The sequence below is a fragment of the Mytilus edulis genome, unplaced genomic scaffold, assembly GCF_963676685.1.
Source record: "Mytilus edulis unplaced genomic scaffold, xbMytEdul2.2 SCAFFOLD_589, whole genome shotgun sequence".
Lineage (NCBI taxonomy): Eukaryota > Metazoa > Mollusca > Bivalvia > Mytilida > Mytilidae > Mytilus > Mytilus edulis.
In genome coordinates, this window is record NW_027268635.1 from 1 (window position 1) to 17,650 (window position 17,650).

General features: G+C 25.7%; 1 long non-coding RNA gene across 1 annotated transcript in view; it reads right to left on the reverse strand.

The window, feature by feature from the left end:
- Positions 1–94: 94 nt before the first annotated feature.
- The window catches only part of LOC139508071 (uncharacterized), a 34,244-nt gene continuing 16,688 nt past the window's right edge, over positions 95–17,650 (reverse strand). Inside the window, exons 3-4 of the long non-coding RNA XR_011661027.1 lie at positions 852–1,013; positions 95–206 (exon numbers count right to left, since the gene is read on the reverse strand). This is a non-coding gene — a long non-coding RNA (uncharacterized lncRNA). The remainder of the gene's footprint in view (positions 207–851; positions 1,014–17,650) is intronic.

The window sequence follows — 17,650 nt, forward strand, 5'->3', positions numbered from 1 at the left end:
TGTAAAAGTAGTGCCATATTCTGTGTTACCTAAAGTAACCAGTTTTTGTTGGCTACTATATTGAACTGTATGTCATTGAGTGTACATATTATTACCTGATGGTACCTGGCAAGATGAATTTGTAAGTCTTCATTTCTACGGTAAACTGATTTGCATGTAGCACAAGGAAACTTGCCTACACCTTGGTATGTCTTTTGACTGTCTTTCTATAAAAAAAAAAACAATGGTGATGTCTACAGATCCCTACTTATTAACTTATGACTTATAGTATATCACATATTTTCGTTTCTGTACAATAAGGTAAAATCCTTAATAAGATATAAGTGTACTATTCTATGAACTGTTACATCTTTCAATAGTTAAGTATACATAAAGACAATAGTAAAAACAGAACTTGAATACCATTTAACTAAACATATGATGTATATTGTCCCTTTGAAACATGTAACATACATATGTTATCAGAGTTCTTTGATTTTTTAGTCCACAATAACTAATGTATATTATTTTCTGTAATAACCCTATAGACTTATATCCCTGACTGGTCACTGATGAGTCTTATGCGGTGGAAACGCGCATCTGGCGAATAAATTATAATCCTGGTACTTTTGATAACTATTGAACTTGAATAAACAGTTGATAAAGATAGGTGAAGATATCCCAGATGCAATCAGAACAATATCTCTCATTAACATTGTCGATAATAAAACCAGAAATCTCATTCTGCATTTGTATGAAACAATTATATGATGTAATTCCATTTCACTGTTACATTTGTATGAAACAAATTACAATTATATAAAATCGACTCATGTTTGATACTGCTTAAAGATTTTGTACCATATAATTACCTGATGAACAGTTTTCTCATGTTTCCGTAGAGCATCTTTTGATTTGAAGAATTTTGGGCATATTCCACAACTTATTTTGCTTTCTGTGTGGAAATATAACTTGTGTCTCCGAAGACCAGATCTGGATTTTAATACTTTTGCACAAATATCACAATTATAAGTCTGAAATATTAAAACAAAGCATTTAAAATATATATGATCACATTTTAGGGGACATTTATATATATAATATTTATATTAATTACGATAAAAAGTGACAATACTTTTTTTTTATTTTATTAATATTCATGAAATTGTTTCATATTTGGTTATTTTTTTTCACAGAAATGATTTTTAAAAATATTGGTAATAAACAGCTGAGCCATGAGCGCATGATACGCCTGTCGTCTTATGTGGAAATTATATGCAATAATCATCAATAGTTTCTGAGAAAGTTTTAAGCAATAACCATATATAGTTTTTGAGACACAGAGGGAAACCCCTCACCCTGTTTTTTTTTTTATAAAAAACTAAATATCACAAAAATAAAATTTTGAATCAAAACAAAAAGTATACAGATCTTTAGATTAATATAACCATGGAAGAAATATTTAAAAGAAATAACATCGACTTATTAGCATGCATAAATGGCCTGCAGAGCCCTGTACTAAAGTCATATGATTTTGATATTGATCTCAATAAAAGGTGACACTACTTCTTGTATTTTATTAATATTCTTGTACTGGTTTCTTATTCAGTTATTTCAAAACATGTTGTCTAAAATTGTTATGCTTAATTCTGTTAGAATGTTATACCACAGCATTATTATTCTGTTATTTTTGCCACTAAGGATGAAAAGTTTTACAAAAAAAGAAAGTTCTAGTAGTCTTAATTTACTCATATTCATGCTAAAGGCATTAAATAGTGACAGAATTTCTTTCGTTTCTATATAATCTTAAACTGGTCTGATAATTGATTACTTTTTAAACTTCAAATTGGTTTGTTAGACATTAATTAGAAGAAATTTAAGTTAAGAAATTTTAAAAAATGTTGTCGCATAAAATAAAGATGCTTATATTTTCTATTTTATTAGAAAATAATACAAAGACATCAAAATTCTGTTCTTTTACCCAATACAGAGAAATAAATTTACTAAAACTGATAGATTTAGAAGAGTCAGGTGAGTAATATTAATATTGATCTCAATAAAAAGTGACACTACTTCTTGTATTTTATTAATATTCTTGTACTGGTTTCATATTCAGATATTTTAAAACATGCTGTCTCAAATTGTAATGTTCAATTCTGTTAGAATATTATACAACAGCATTATCATTCTGTTATTGAAGCACTAAGGAAGAAAATTAAAAAAAATGAAAGTTCTAGTAATCTAAAGTTACTTCTATTTATGCTAAAATCATTAAATAGTGACAAAATTTCTTTTGTTTCTATATATTCTTGAACTGGTCTAATAATTGATTACTTTTTAAACTTCAGATTTGTTTGTTAGACATTAATCGAAGAAATTTAAGTTAAGAAATAAAAAATTGATGTCGCATAAAATAAAGATGCTATTATTTTCTATTAAATTAGACAATTATACAACAACATTTAAATACTGTTCTTTTTACCAATATGGAGGAATGTTTTCACTAAATTGATAGCCTCAAAAGGAGTGAGGTGAGTAATATTGATATTGATCTCAATAAAAAGTGACACTACTTCTTGTATTTTATTAATATTCTTGTACTGGTTTCATATTCAGATATTTTAAAACATGCTGTCTCAAATTGTAATGTTCAATTCTGTTAGAATATTATACAACAGCATTATCATTCTGTTATTGAAGCACTAAGGAAGAAAATTTAAAAAAAATGAAAGTTCTAGTAATCTAAAGTTACTTCTATTTATGCTAAAATCATTAAATAGTGACAACATTTCTTTTGTTTCTATATATTCTTGAACTGGTCTAATAATTGATTACTTTTTAAACTTCAGATTGGTTTGTTAGACATTAATCGAAGAAATTTAAGTAAAGAAATAAAAAATTGATGTCGCATAAAATAAAGATGCTATTATTTTCTATTAAATTAGAAAATTATACAACAACATTTAAATACTGTTCTTTTACCAATATGGAGGAATGTTTTCACTAAATTGATAGCCTCAAAAGAGTGAGGTGAGTAATATTGATATTGATCTCAATAAAAAGTGACACTACTTCTTGTATTCTATTAATATTCTTGTACTGGTGTCATATTCAGTTATCTCTAAACATGTTGTCTAAAATTGTTATGCTAAATTCTGTTAGAATATCATACAACGGCATTATCATTCTGTTATTTTTGGCACTTAAAGGATGAACAATTTTACAAAAAATTAAAGTTCTAGTAGTCTAAAGTTACTTATTTTTCTGCTAAAAGCATCAAATAGTGACACAATTTCTTTTGTTTCTATATATTCTTGAACTGGTCTAATAATTGATTACTTTTTAAACTTCAAATTGGTTTGTTAGACATTAATGAGAAGAAATTTAAGTTAAGAAATTTTAAAAAATGTTGTTGCATAAAATAAAGATGCTAATATTTTCAATATTATTAGAAAATAATACAACGACATTAAAACTCTGTTCTTTTAGCCAATACAGAGACATAAATTTACTAAAATTAATAGCTTTAGAAGAGTCAGGTGAGTAATATTTATATTGATCTCAATAAAAAGTGACACTACTTCTATAATTCTTTTAATATTCTTGTACTGGTTTTATATTGAGTTATTTCAAAACATGTTGTCTAAAATTGTTATTCTTAATTCTGTAAGAATATTATACAATGGCATTATCATTCTGTTATTTTTGGCACTAAGGATGAATTTTTTTTACAAGCAATTGAAGTTCTAGTAGTCTAAAGTTACTTATATTTATGATAAAAGCATCAAATAGTGACAAAATGTCTTTTGTTTCTATATATTCTTGAACTGTTCTGATAATTGATTACTTTTTAAACTTCAAATTGGTTTGTTAGACATTAATGAGAAGAAATTTAAGTTAAGAAATTTTAAAAAATGTTGTTGCATAAAATAAAGATGCTAATATTTTCAATATTATTAGAAAATAATACAACGACATTAAAACTCTGTTCTTTTAGCCAATACAGAGACATAAATTTACTAAAATTAATAGCTTTAGAAGAGTCAGGTGAGTATTATTTATATTGATCTCAATAAAAACTGACACTACTTTTATAATTCTTTTAATATTCTTGTACTGGTTTTATATTGAGTTATTTCAAAACATGTTGTCTAAAATTGTTATTCTTAATTCTGTAAGAATATTATACAATGGCATTAGCATTCTGTTATTTTTGGCACTAAGGATGAATTTTTTTTACAAGCAATTGAAGTTCTAGTAGTCTAAAGTTACTGATATTTCTGCTAAAAGCATCAAATAGTGACAAAATTTCTTTTGTTTCTATATATTCTTGAACTGTTCTGATAATTGATTACTTTTCAAACTACAGATTGGTTTGTTACATGGTCTTATCTGGGCCTTTTATATCTTGACTATGCAGGATGGGCTTTGCTCATTGTTGAAGGCTGTACGGTGACTAATAGTTGTTAATGGTAGTGTCATTTTGGTCTCTTGCAGACAGTTGTCTCATTGGCAATCATACCACATCTTTTTGATATATATGGTTACACATTAATGAAAAGAAATTCAAACAAATGATGTTGCATAAATTAAAAAAGCTAATATTTTCTATTTTATTAAAAAATCATATAAAGACATTTAAATTCTGTTCTTTTTGGCCAATACGGATGAATAATTTTATTAAACTGATAGCTTTAAAAGAGTCAGGTGAGTAATATCTATATCGATCTAAATAAAAAGTGAACTATTTCTTTTCTTTTATTATTCTTGTATTTGTTTCATATTTCAACATTTCAAAAAATGTTGTCTCATTATATCAGATTGTAATATTTAATTCTGTTATAATATTATACAATAGTTATCAAAAGTACCAGGATTACAATTTTATACGCCAGACGCGCGCGTTTTCATCTGCATAAGACTCATCAGTGACGCTCATATCAAAATAATATACAACACATTATCATTCTGTTGTTTTTGGTACTAAGGATGATTGGTTTATTAGACATTAATAAGAAGAAATTTAAGTTAAGAAATTAAAACAAAATGATGTTGCATAAAACAAAGATGCTTATTTTTTCTATTCTATTAGAAAATTGTACAACGACATTAAAATTTTGTTCTTTTTGCCAAGACAAAAGAATAATTATTCTAAATTGTTAGCTTTAGAAGAGTGAGGTGAGTGATATTTATATCAATCTCAATTAAAAATGACACTACCTATTTTATTTTATTAATATGCTTGTACTGGTTTCATATTTTATGTATTTACTTATTTCAAAATATGCTGTTTCAAATTGTGATGTTTAATTATGTTAGAATTTTATACAATTGCATTACCATTGTGTCATTTTTGGCACTAAAGATAAAAAGTTTAACAAAAAATGAAAGTTTTAGTAGTTTTTACTTATATTTATGCTAAAGCATTAAAGAGTGATAAAATTTCTTTTGTTTCTATATAATCTTAAACTGGTTTTATACAAATGTATTATGTTAGAATGTTATACAACAGCATTATCATTCTGTTATTTTTGGCACTAAGGATGAAAAGTTTTACAAAAAATGAAAGTTTTAGTAGTCTTAATTTACTTATATTTATGCTAAAGGCATTAAAGAGCGATAAATAGTGATAAATTTCTTTTGTTTCTATATAATCTTAAACTTGTCTGATAATTGATTACTTTTTTTAAAATGACACAAATATTAACAACTATAGGTCACTGTATGGCCTTCAACAATGAGCAAAGCCCATACCGCATAGTCAGCTATGAAAGGCCCCGATAAGAGAATGTTAAACAATTCAAACCAGAAAACTAACAGCCTTATTTAAGTAAAAAAAATGATCAAAAACAAATATGTAACACATAAACAAACGACAACCACTGAATTACAGGCTCCTAAGGGACGACATCAAAAGATCGATGTAGGATAAAAAACTTAAATCAAATAGTTTGGGGGTGGGAGGGTCAACATTGATGCAAGTTTTGTTAATCTGAAATCGATTTTACATATATCCCTATTGGTCAATCAATTTTTTCCAAATTAAGTTAAGAGGGGGGTGTGGGGGTCAGTGAAAAAACTATGTGAATTAAGTTTTTTATCCTTCATTGAACTTTTGATGTCGTCCCTAACTTGGGACAGGCACATAAATAAATAATGTGGTGGGGTAAAACATGTTACTGGAATCCAAACTCTCCCCAAACATCATTATCATTCTGTTATTGAAGCACTAAGGAAGAAAATTAAAAAAAATGAAAGTTCTAGTAATCTAAAATTACTTCTATTTATACTAAAATCATTTAATAGTGACAAAATTTCTTTTGATTCTATATATTCTTGAACTGGTCTAATAATTGATTACTTTTTAAACTTCAGATTGGTTTGTTTGACATAAATGGAAGACATTGAAGTTAATAAATTAAAAATATTATTTTGCATAAAATAAAGATGCTATTATTTTCTATTTAATTAGAAAATTATACAACAACATTTAAATTCTGTTCTTTTTACCAATATGTAGGAATGATTTTAATAAATTGATAACCTCAGAAGAGTGAGGGAGTAAAATTGATATTGATCTCAATAAAAAATGACACTACTTCTTGTATTTTATTTATATTCTTGTACTGGTTTCATATTTAGTTATTTCAAAACATGTTGTCTCATTATAGAAAATTGTAATGATTAATTCTGTTAGAATATTATACAACAGCATTATCGTTCTGTTATTTTTGGTACTAAGGATGAAAAGTTTTACAAAAAATGAAAGTTTTAGTAGTTTTAACTTACTTATATTTATGCTAAAGGCATTAAAGGGTGATAAAATTTCTTTTGTTTCTACATAATCTTAAACTGGTTTTATTACAAATGTATTATGTTAGAATATTATACAACAGCATTATCATTCTGTTATTTTTGGCACTAAGGATGAAAAGTTTTACAAAAAATGAAAGTTTTAGTATTCTTAATTTACTTATATTTATGCTAAAGGCATTAAAGAGCGATAAATAGTGATAAATTTATTTTGTTTCTATGTAATCTTAAACTGGTCTGATAATTGATTACTTTTTTTAAACTTCAACTTGGTTTGTTAGACATTAATGAGTAAAAATTTAAATTAAGAAATTTAGAAAATGTTGCTGCATAAAATAAAGATCTATTTTATTAGAAAATTATACAACGACATTAAAATTCTGTTCTTTGTGGAAATACAGAGGAATGAATTTACTAAATTGATTGCTTTAGAAGAGTCAGGTGTGTAATATTTATAACAATCTCAATAGAATGTGACACTACTTTTATTTTTTTAATTAATATTCTTGCACTGATTTCATGTTTCATGCATTTACTTATTTCAAAACATGCTGTTTCAAATTGTAATGTTTAATTATGTTAGAATATTATACCATGGCATTACCATTGTGTCATTTTTGGCACTAAGGATGAAAAGTTTTACAAAAAAAGAAAGTTCTTGTAGTCTTAATTTTCTTATATTTATGCAAAAGGCATTAAATAGTGACAAAATTTCTATTATTTCTATATAATCTTAAACTGGTCTGATAATTGATTACTTTTTAACTTCAAATTGGTTTGTTAGAAATTAATGAGAAGAAATTTAAGTTAAGAAATTTAAAAAAATGTTGTCGCATAAAATAAAAAGCTTATATTTTCTATTTTTTTAGAAAATAATACAACGACATTAAAATTCTGTTCTTTTACCCAATACAGAGAAATAAATTTACTGAAATTGACAGCTTTAGAAGAGTCAGGTGAGTAATATTAATATTGATCTTAATAAAAATAAACTCATCATAGATACCAGGACTAAAATTTGTATATCCGCCAGACGCGTGTTTCGTCTACAAAAGACTCATCAGTGACGCTCGAATAAAAAGTGACACTACTTCTTGTATTTTATTAATATTCTTGTACTGGTTTCATATTTAGTTATTGCAAAACATGTTGTCTCTTTATAGAAAATTGTAATGTTTAATTCTGTTAGAATACTATACAACGGCATTATCATTCTGTTATTTTTGGTACTAAGGATGAAAAGTTTTACAAAAAATGAAAGTTTTAGTAGTCTTAACTTACTTATATTTATGCTAAAGGCGTTAAAGAGTGATAAAATTTCTTTTGTTTCTATATAATCTTAAACTGGTCTGATAATTGATTACTTTTTATCTTCAAATTGGTTTGTTAGAAATTAATGAGCAGAAAGTTAAGTTAAGTGTCGCATAAAATAAAAAGCTCATATTTTCTATTTTATTAGAAAATAATACAATGACATTAAAATTCTGTTCTTTAACCCAATACAGAGAAATAAATTTACTAAAATTGACAGCTTTAGAAGAGTCAGGTGAGTAATATAAATATTGATCTCAATAAAAAGTGACACTACTTCTTGTATTTTATTAATATTCTTGTACTGGTTTCATATTTAGTTATTGCAAAACATGTTGTCTAAAATTGTTATGCTTAATTCTGTTAGAATATTATACAACAGCATTATCATTCTGTTATTTTTGGTACTAAGGATGAAAAGTTTTACAAAAAATGAAAGTTTTAGTAGTCTTAATTTACTTATATTTATGCTAAAGGCATTAAAGAGCGATAAATAGTGATACATTTCTTTTGTTTCTATATAATCTTAAACTTGTCTGATAATTGATTACTTTTTTTTAAATGACACAAATATTAACAACTATAGGTCACTGTATGGCCTTCAACAATGAGCAAAGCCCATACCGCATAGTCAGCTATAAAAGGCCCCGATAAGAGAATGTTAAACAATTCAAACCAGAAAATTAACAGCCTTATTTAAGTAAAAAAAAATGATCGAAAACAAATATGTAACACATAAACAGACGACAACCACTGAATTACAGGCTCCTAACTTGGGACAGGCACATATATAAATAATGTGGTTGGGCAAAACATGTTAGTGGGATCCAAACTCTCCCCAAACATCATTATCATTCTGTTATTGAAGCACTAAGGGAGAAAATTTAAAAAAATGAAAGTTCTAGTAATCTAAAATTACTTCTAGTTATACTAAAATCATGTAATAGTGACAAAATTTCTTTTGATTCTATATATTCTTGAACTGGTCTAATAATTGATTACTTTTTAAACTTCAGATTGGTTTGTTTGACATAAATGGAAGAAATTTAAGTTAAGAAATTAAAAATATTATGTCGCATAAAATAAAGATGCTATTATTTTCTATTTAATTAGAAAATTACACAACAACATTTAAATTCTGTTCTTTTTACCAATATGTAGGAATGATTTTAATAAATTGATAACCTCAGAAGAGTGAGGGGAGTAAAATTGATATTGATCTCAATAAAAAATGACACTACTTCTTGTATTTTATTAATATTCTTGTACTGGTTTCATATTTAGTTATTTCAAAACATGTTGTCTCTTTATAGAAAATTGTAATGATTAATTCTGTTAGAATATTATACAACGGCATTATCATTCTGTTATTTTTGGTTCTAAGGATGAAAAGTTTTACAAAAAATGAAAGTTTTAGTAGTTTTAACTTACTTATATTTATGCTAAAGGCATTAAAGGGTGATAAAATTTCTTTTGTTTCTATATAATCTTAAACTGGTTTTATTACAAATGTATTATGCTAGAATATTATACAACAGCATTATCATTCTGTTATTTTTGGCACTAAGGATGAAAAGTTTTACAAAAAATGAAAGTTTTAGTAGTCTTAATTTACTTATATTTATGCTAAAGGCATTAAAAAGCGATAAATAGTGATAAATTTCTTTTGTTTCTATGTAATCTTAAACTGGTCTGATAATTGATTACTTTTTTTAAACTTCAACTTGGTTTGTTAGACATTAATGAGTAAAAATTTAAATTAAGAAATTTAGAAAATGTTGCTGCATAAAATAAAGATCTATTTTATTAGAAAATTACACAACAACATTTAAATTCTGTTCTTTTTACCAATATGTAGGAATGATTTTAATAAATTGATAACCTCAGAAGAGTGAGGGGAGTAAAATTGATATTGATCTCAATAAAAAATGACACTACTTCTTGTATTTTATTAATATTCTTGTACTGGTTTCATATTTAGTTATTTCAAAACATGTTGTCTCTTTATAGAAAATTGTAATGATTAATTCTGTTAGAATATTATACAACGGCATTATCATTCTGTTATTTTTGGTTCTAAGGATGAAAAGTTTTACAAAAAATGAAAGTTTTAGTAGTTTTAACTTACTTATATTTATGCTAAAGGCATTAAAGGGTGATAAAATTTCTTTTGTTTCTATATAATCTTAAACTGGTTTTATTACAAATGTATTATGCTAGAATATTATACAACAGCATTATCATTCTGTTATTTTTGGCACTAAGGATGAAAAGTTTTACAAAAAATGAAAGTTTTAGTAGTCTTAATTTACTTATATTTATGCTAAAGGCATTAAAAAGCGATAAATAGTGATAAATTTCTTTTGTTTCTATGTAATCTTAAACTGGTCTGATAATTGATTACTTTTTTTAAACTTCAACTTGGTTTGTTAGACATTAATGAGTAAAAATTTAAATTAAGAAATTTAGAAAATGTTGCTGCATAAAATAAAGATCTATTTTATTAGAAAATTATACAACGACATTAAAATTCTGTTCTTTGTGGAAATACAGAAGAATGAATTTACTAAATTGATGGCTTTAGAAGAGTCAGGTGTGTAATATAAATTTATAACAATCTCAATAGAATGTGACACTACTTTTTTATTTTTTATTTTCTTAGCTTTGTACTGGCTGCATATTTAATTATTTTTTCTTTCATAGAATGAATATTTGAACATATGTTGAACAATGGTAAATAAATTTAATTGCAAAATTGCAAAATTTATTTTAACAGGCAATAAGTTAGTCAGATAAATGAAGGATTTTTAGTTCTTAATATCAAAACATGTTGTTTCATTTAAAGAAAAATAGAAATATTTGTATGTTGTTATTTTTTAAATATCATAAAACAGCATTTAAAATTCTATTCCTTGTGTCCTTAAGGATGAATAGTTTTACAAAAATTGAGAGTTCTAACAGTCTTACATTACAAATATTAATGCTGATAGCCTTAAAAAATGACAATATATATTTTTCTATATGTAATCTTGAACTGGTCTCTTCACTTATGTTAGAATATGATAAAACAGCATCTAAATTATGTTCTTTTTGTGCGTAAGGCTGAAAAGTTTTTTTGCACAGCAATAAACTACTGTTGCCCTAATTTTAAACATCAAGAGATGCTTAAGTTTACGGTTACTAGTATTTATGTTGACAGTGCAATAAAGTGAAAATATATTTTTTTTCATTTACATTTTTATACTGGCCAGATTTGAGTACTGGCCCGAGAACACAATTGTTTTGTAGTGCATTTCTTTTAGACAAAAAATTCAAATTAAAAAAATCGCACCTGCTCTTTCTCAAAAATATTTTTACAATGTAGTGTACTACCAGTGAGACAAATAATATCAAAATTATAGAAACTTCTACTTGCTTTAACTCAAAATAAAGACAATTCTGTGTTAAGGGGGTGAAAAATTCAGTTTGACAGCTTCAAACGTGATAAATTTGACCTTTTAGAACTGGACCCATTCACTACTTAACATAAAGTTTCAGCACCCAAATTTTTTTGACATGTAATTTCATTCCCCTACTTAAATATTTCAAGCATTTAATATAAATAAATAAATTGGAAAAGTGTCTTAAATAAAACATGCAAGTTATACACTGTTTACACTAGGGACTATATTCGTAGACAACAAAAACCAAAGGACGATAACTATGTCCTTGGACCTACTGTGTATACTTCAGTTTTAATTTATAACATATACAATGAAGATTTTAAGTTTCATGCAAAAAAATAAGAAGTTGTCTTAAAAAAAAATATCAATATTTTTTTTTTTTTATAAGAATCTGAGATATTCCTTTATGTTTAGAATAAAGCGATTGATGTGAGGGCAAAGCTCTGAGACACCGGTATAAGTCTACCGATTGCTTGAAAGCAATCGTATCCCAAAAATTAAAAAAATTTTATTCTGCAAATAAATTTGTGATAAATTTAAAGATATAGGTGGTACTTTAAAAAATTGAAATTTTCGGGGTTGATTTTGTATTTCCTTGGTATATTTTAACAATATTTTGTAACTCTTGATTTGTAGGTTTACTTACTATTTTAATAGCTTACTATCATAATCTCTATTTTGTTCGAACTGCAAATTCTAGCTTTTTTGACCTAGAGTAATTTAATTTTAAAATTTTACAGCAATACAACAAAAAACTAAATGACATGGGATTCAGTAAGCTTAATATATATCTAAGATACCTACACAGTTTGATGAAAATCCAAGTTGATTTGAAAAAGTTATTAAAAAAATTAAAGTGTACTATCTCTATTTTGTCCGAATTGTAAATCCTAGCTTTTTTATACCAAGATAACTTTAAATTCTTAAATTTTTCAGCAATACAACAAATAACTAATTGACATGGGATTCAGTAAGCTTAATATATATGTAAGATAGCTGCATAGTTTGATGAACATCCAAGTTGATTTGAAAAAGTAATTAAAAAAATTAAAGTGTACTATCTCTATTTTGTTCGAACTGCAAATTCTAGCTTTTTTGACCTAGAGTAATTTAATCTTTTAATTTTTCAGCAATACAACAAAAAACTAAATGACATGGGATTCAGTAAGCTTAATATATATCTAAGATACCTACATAGTTTGATGAAAATCCAAGTTGATTTGAAAAAGTTATTAAAAAAATTAAAGTGTACTATCTCTATTTTGTCCGAATTGTAAATCCTAGCTTTTTTATACCAAGATAACTTTAAATTCTTAAATTTTTCAGCAATACAACAAAAAACTAAATGACATGGGATTCAGTAAGCTTAATATATATCTAAGATACCTACATAGTTTGATGAAAATTCAAGTTGATTTGAAAAAGTAATTAAAAAAATGAAAGTGTACTATCTCTATTTTGTCCGAATTGCAAATCCTAGCTTTTTTATACCAAGATAAAATCAATTCTTAAATTTTACAGCAATACAACAAATAACTAATTGACATGGGATTCAGTAAGCTTAATATATATGTAAGATAGCTGCATACTTTGAAGAACATCCAAGTTGATTTGAAAAAGTTATTAAAAAAATTAAAGTGTACTATCTCTATTTAGTTCGAACTGCAAATTCTAGCTTTTTTGACCTAGATTAATTTATTTTTTAAATTTTACAGCAATACAACAAAAAACTCAATGACATGGGATTCAGTAAGCTTAATATATATCTAAGATACCTACATAGTTTGATGAAAATCCAAGTTGATTTGAAAAAGTTATTAAAAAAATTAAAGTGTAATATCTCTATTTTGTCCGAATTGCAAATTCTAGCTTTTTTGACCTAGATTAATTTAATTTTTAAATTTTTCATTTTCAGCAATACAACAAAAAACTAAATGACATGGGATTCCGTAAGCTTTATATATATCTAAGATACCTACATAGTTTGATGAAAATCCAAGTTGATTTGAAAAAGTTATTAAGTTAGGGTTAGGGTTAGGGTAACTATCTCTATTTTGTCCGAATTGCAAATCCTAGCTTTTTTATACCAAGATAACTTTAATTCTTAAATTTTACAGCAATACAACAAATAACTAATTGACATGGGATTCAGTAAGCTTAATATATATGTAAGATAGCTGCATACTTTGAAGAACATCCAAGTTGATTTGAAAAAGTTATTAAAAAAAATAAAGTGTACTATGTCCATTTTGTTCGAACTGCAAATTCTAGCTTTTTTGACCTAGAGTAATTTAATTTTAAAATTTTACAGCAATACAACAAAAAACTAAATGACATGGGATTCAGTAAGCTTAATATATATCTAAGATACCTACATAGTTTGATGAAAATCCAAGTTGATTTGAAAAAGTTATTAAAAAAATTAAAGTGTACTATCTCTATTTTGTCCGAATTGCAAATCCTAGCTTTTTTATACCAAGATAACTTTAAATTCTTAAATTTTTCAGCAATACAACAAATAACGAATTGACATGGGATTCAGTAAGCTTAATATATATGTAAGATAGCCGCATAGTTTGAAGAACATTCAAGTTGATTTGAAAAAGTTATTAAAAAAATTAAAGTGTACTATCTCTATTTTGTTCGAACTGCAAATTCTAGCTTTTTTGACCTAGAGTAATTTAATTTTTTAAATTTTACAGCAATACAACAAAAAACTAAATGACATTGGATTCATTAAGCTTAATATATATCTAAGATACCTACATAGTTTGATGAAAATCCAAGTTGATTTGAAAAAGTTATTAAAAAAATTAAAGTGTAATATCTCTATTTTGTCCGAATTGCAAATCCTACCTTTTTTATACCAAGATAACTTTAATTCTTAAATTTTACAGCAATACAACAAATAACAAATTGACATGGGATTCAGTAAGCTTAATATATATGTAAGATAGCTGCATAGTTTGATGAACATCCAAGTTGATTTGAAAAAGTTATTAAAAAAATTAAAGTGTACTATCTCTATTTTGTTCGAACTGCAAATTCTAGCTTTTTTGACCTAGATTAATTTAATTTTTAAATTTTACAGCAATACAACAAAAAACTCAATGACATGGGATTCAGTAAGCTTAATATATATCTAAGATACCTACATAGTTTGATGAAAATCCAAGTTGATTTGAAAAAGTTATTAAAAAATTTAAAGTGTACTATCTCTATTTTGTCCGAATTGCAAATCATAGCTTTTTTATACCAAGATAACTTAATTCTTTAATTTTACAGCAATACAACAAATAACTAATTGACATGGGATTCAGTAAGCTTAATATATATTTAAGATACCTACATAGTTTGATGAAAATCCAAGTTGATTTGAAAAAGTTATTAAAAAAATTAAAGTGTACTATGTCCATTTTGTTCGAAATGCAAATTCTAGCTTTTTTGACCTAGATTAATTTAATTTTAAAATTTTTCAGCAATACAACAAAAAACTAAATGACATGGGATTCCGTAAGCTTTATATATATCTAAGATACCTACATAGTTTGATGAAAATCCAAGTTGATTTGAAAAAGTTATTAAGTTAGGGTTAGGGTTAGGGTAACTATCTCTATTTTGTCCGAATTGCAAATCCTAGCTTTTTTATACCAAGATAACTTTAATTCTTAAATTTTACAGCAATACAACAAATAACTAATTGACATGGGATTCAGTAAGCTTAATATATATGTAAGCTAGCTGCATACTTAGAAGAACATCCAAGTTGATTTGAAAAAGTTATTAAAAAAATTAAAGTGTACTATCTCTATTTAGTTCGAACTGCAAATTCTAGCTTTTTTGACCTAGATTAATTTATTTTTTAAATTTTACAGCAATACAACAAAAAACTCAATGACATGGGATTCAGTAAGCTTAATATATATTTAAGATACCTACATAGTTTGATGAAAATCCAAGTTGATTTGAAAAAGTTATTAAAAAAATTAAAGTGTACTATGTCCATTTTGTTCGAAATGCAAATTCTAGCTTTTTTGACCTAGATTAATTTAATTTTAAAATTTTTCAGCAATACAACAAAAAACTAAATGACATGGGATTCCGTAAGCTTTATATATATCTAAGATACCTACATAGTTTGATGAAAATCCAAGTTGATTTGAAAAAGTTATTAAGTTAGGGTTAGGGTTAGGGTAACTATCTCTATTTTGTCCGAATTGCAAATCCTAGCTTTTTTATACCATGATAACTTTAATTCTTAAATTTTACAGCAATACAACAAATAACTAATTGACATGGGATTCAGTAAGCTTAATATATATGTAAGCTAGCTGCATACTTAGAAGAACATCCAAGTTGATTTGAAAAAGTTATTAAAAAAATTAAAGTGTACTATCTCTATTTAGTTCGAACTGCAAATTCTAGCTTTTTTGACCTAGATTAATTTATTTTTTAAATTTTACAGCAATACAACAAAAAACTCAATGACATGGGATTCAGTAAGCTTAATATATATCTAAGATACCTACATAGTTTGATGAAAATCCAAGTTGATTTGAAAAAGTTATTAAAAAAATTAAAGTGTAATATCTCTATTTTGTCCGAATTGCAAATTCTAGCTTTTTTGACCTAGATTAATTTAATTTTTAAATTTTTCATTTTCAGCAATACAACAAAAAACTAAATGACATTGGATTCATTAAGTTTAATATATATCTAAGATACCTACATAGTTTGATGAAAATCCAAGTTGATTTGAAAAAGTTATTAAAAAAATTAAAGTGTACTATCTCTATTTTGTTCGAACTGCAAATTCTAGCTTTTTTGACCTAGAGTAATTTAATTTTAAAATTTTACAGCAATACAACAAAAAACTAAATGACATGGGATTCATTAAGCTTAATATATATCTAAGATACCTACATAGTTTGATGAAAATCCAAGTTGATTTGAAAAAGTTATTAAACAAATTAAAGTGTACTATCTCTATTTTGTCCGAATTGCAAATCCTAGCTTTTGTATACCAAGATAACTTTAAATTCTTAAATTTTTCAGCAATACAACAAATAACGAATTGACATGGGATTCAGTAAGCTTAATATATATGTAAGATAGCCGCATAGTTTGAAGAACATTCACGTTGATTTGAAAAAGTTATTAAAAAAATTAAAGTGTACTATCTCTATTTTGTTCGAACTGCAAATTCTAGCTTTTTTGACCTAGAGTAATTTAATTTTTAAATTTTTCAGCAATACAACAAAAAACTAAATGACATGGGATTCAGTAAGCTTAATATATATCTAAGATACCTACATAGTTTGATGAAAATTCAAGTTGATTTGAAAAAGTAATTAAAAAAATGAAAGTGTACTATCTCTATTTTGTCCGAATTGCAAATCCTAGCTTTTTTATACCAAGATAACTTCAATTCTTAAATTTTACAGCAATACAACAAATAACTAATTGACATGGGATTCAGTAAGCTTAATATATATGTAAGATAGCTGCATACTTTGAAGAACATCCAAGTTGATTTGAAAAAGTTATTAAAAAAATTAAAGTGTACTATCTCTATTTTGTTCGAACTGCAAATTCTAGCTTTTTTGACCTAGAGTAATTTAACTTTTAAATTTTACAGCAATACAACAAAAAACTAAATGACATGGGATTCAGTAAGCTTAATATATATCTAAGATACCTACATAGTTTGATGAAAATCCAAGTTGATTTGAAAAAGTTAATAAAAAATTAAAGTGTAATATCTCTATTTTGTCCGAATTGCAAATTCTAGCTTTTTTGACCTAGATTAATTTAATTTTTAAATTTTTCATTTTCAGCAATACAACAAAAAACTAAATGACATTGGATTCATTAAGCTTAATATATATCTAAGATACCTACATAGTTTGATGAAAATCCAAGTTGATTTGAAAAAGTTATTAAAAAAATTAAAGTGTACTATCTCTATTTTGTCCGAATTGCAAATCCTAGCTTTTTTATACCAAGATAACTTTAATTCTTAAATTTTACAACAATACAACAAATAACAAATTGACATGGGATTCAGTAAGCTTAATATATATGTAAGATTGCTGTATAGTTTG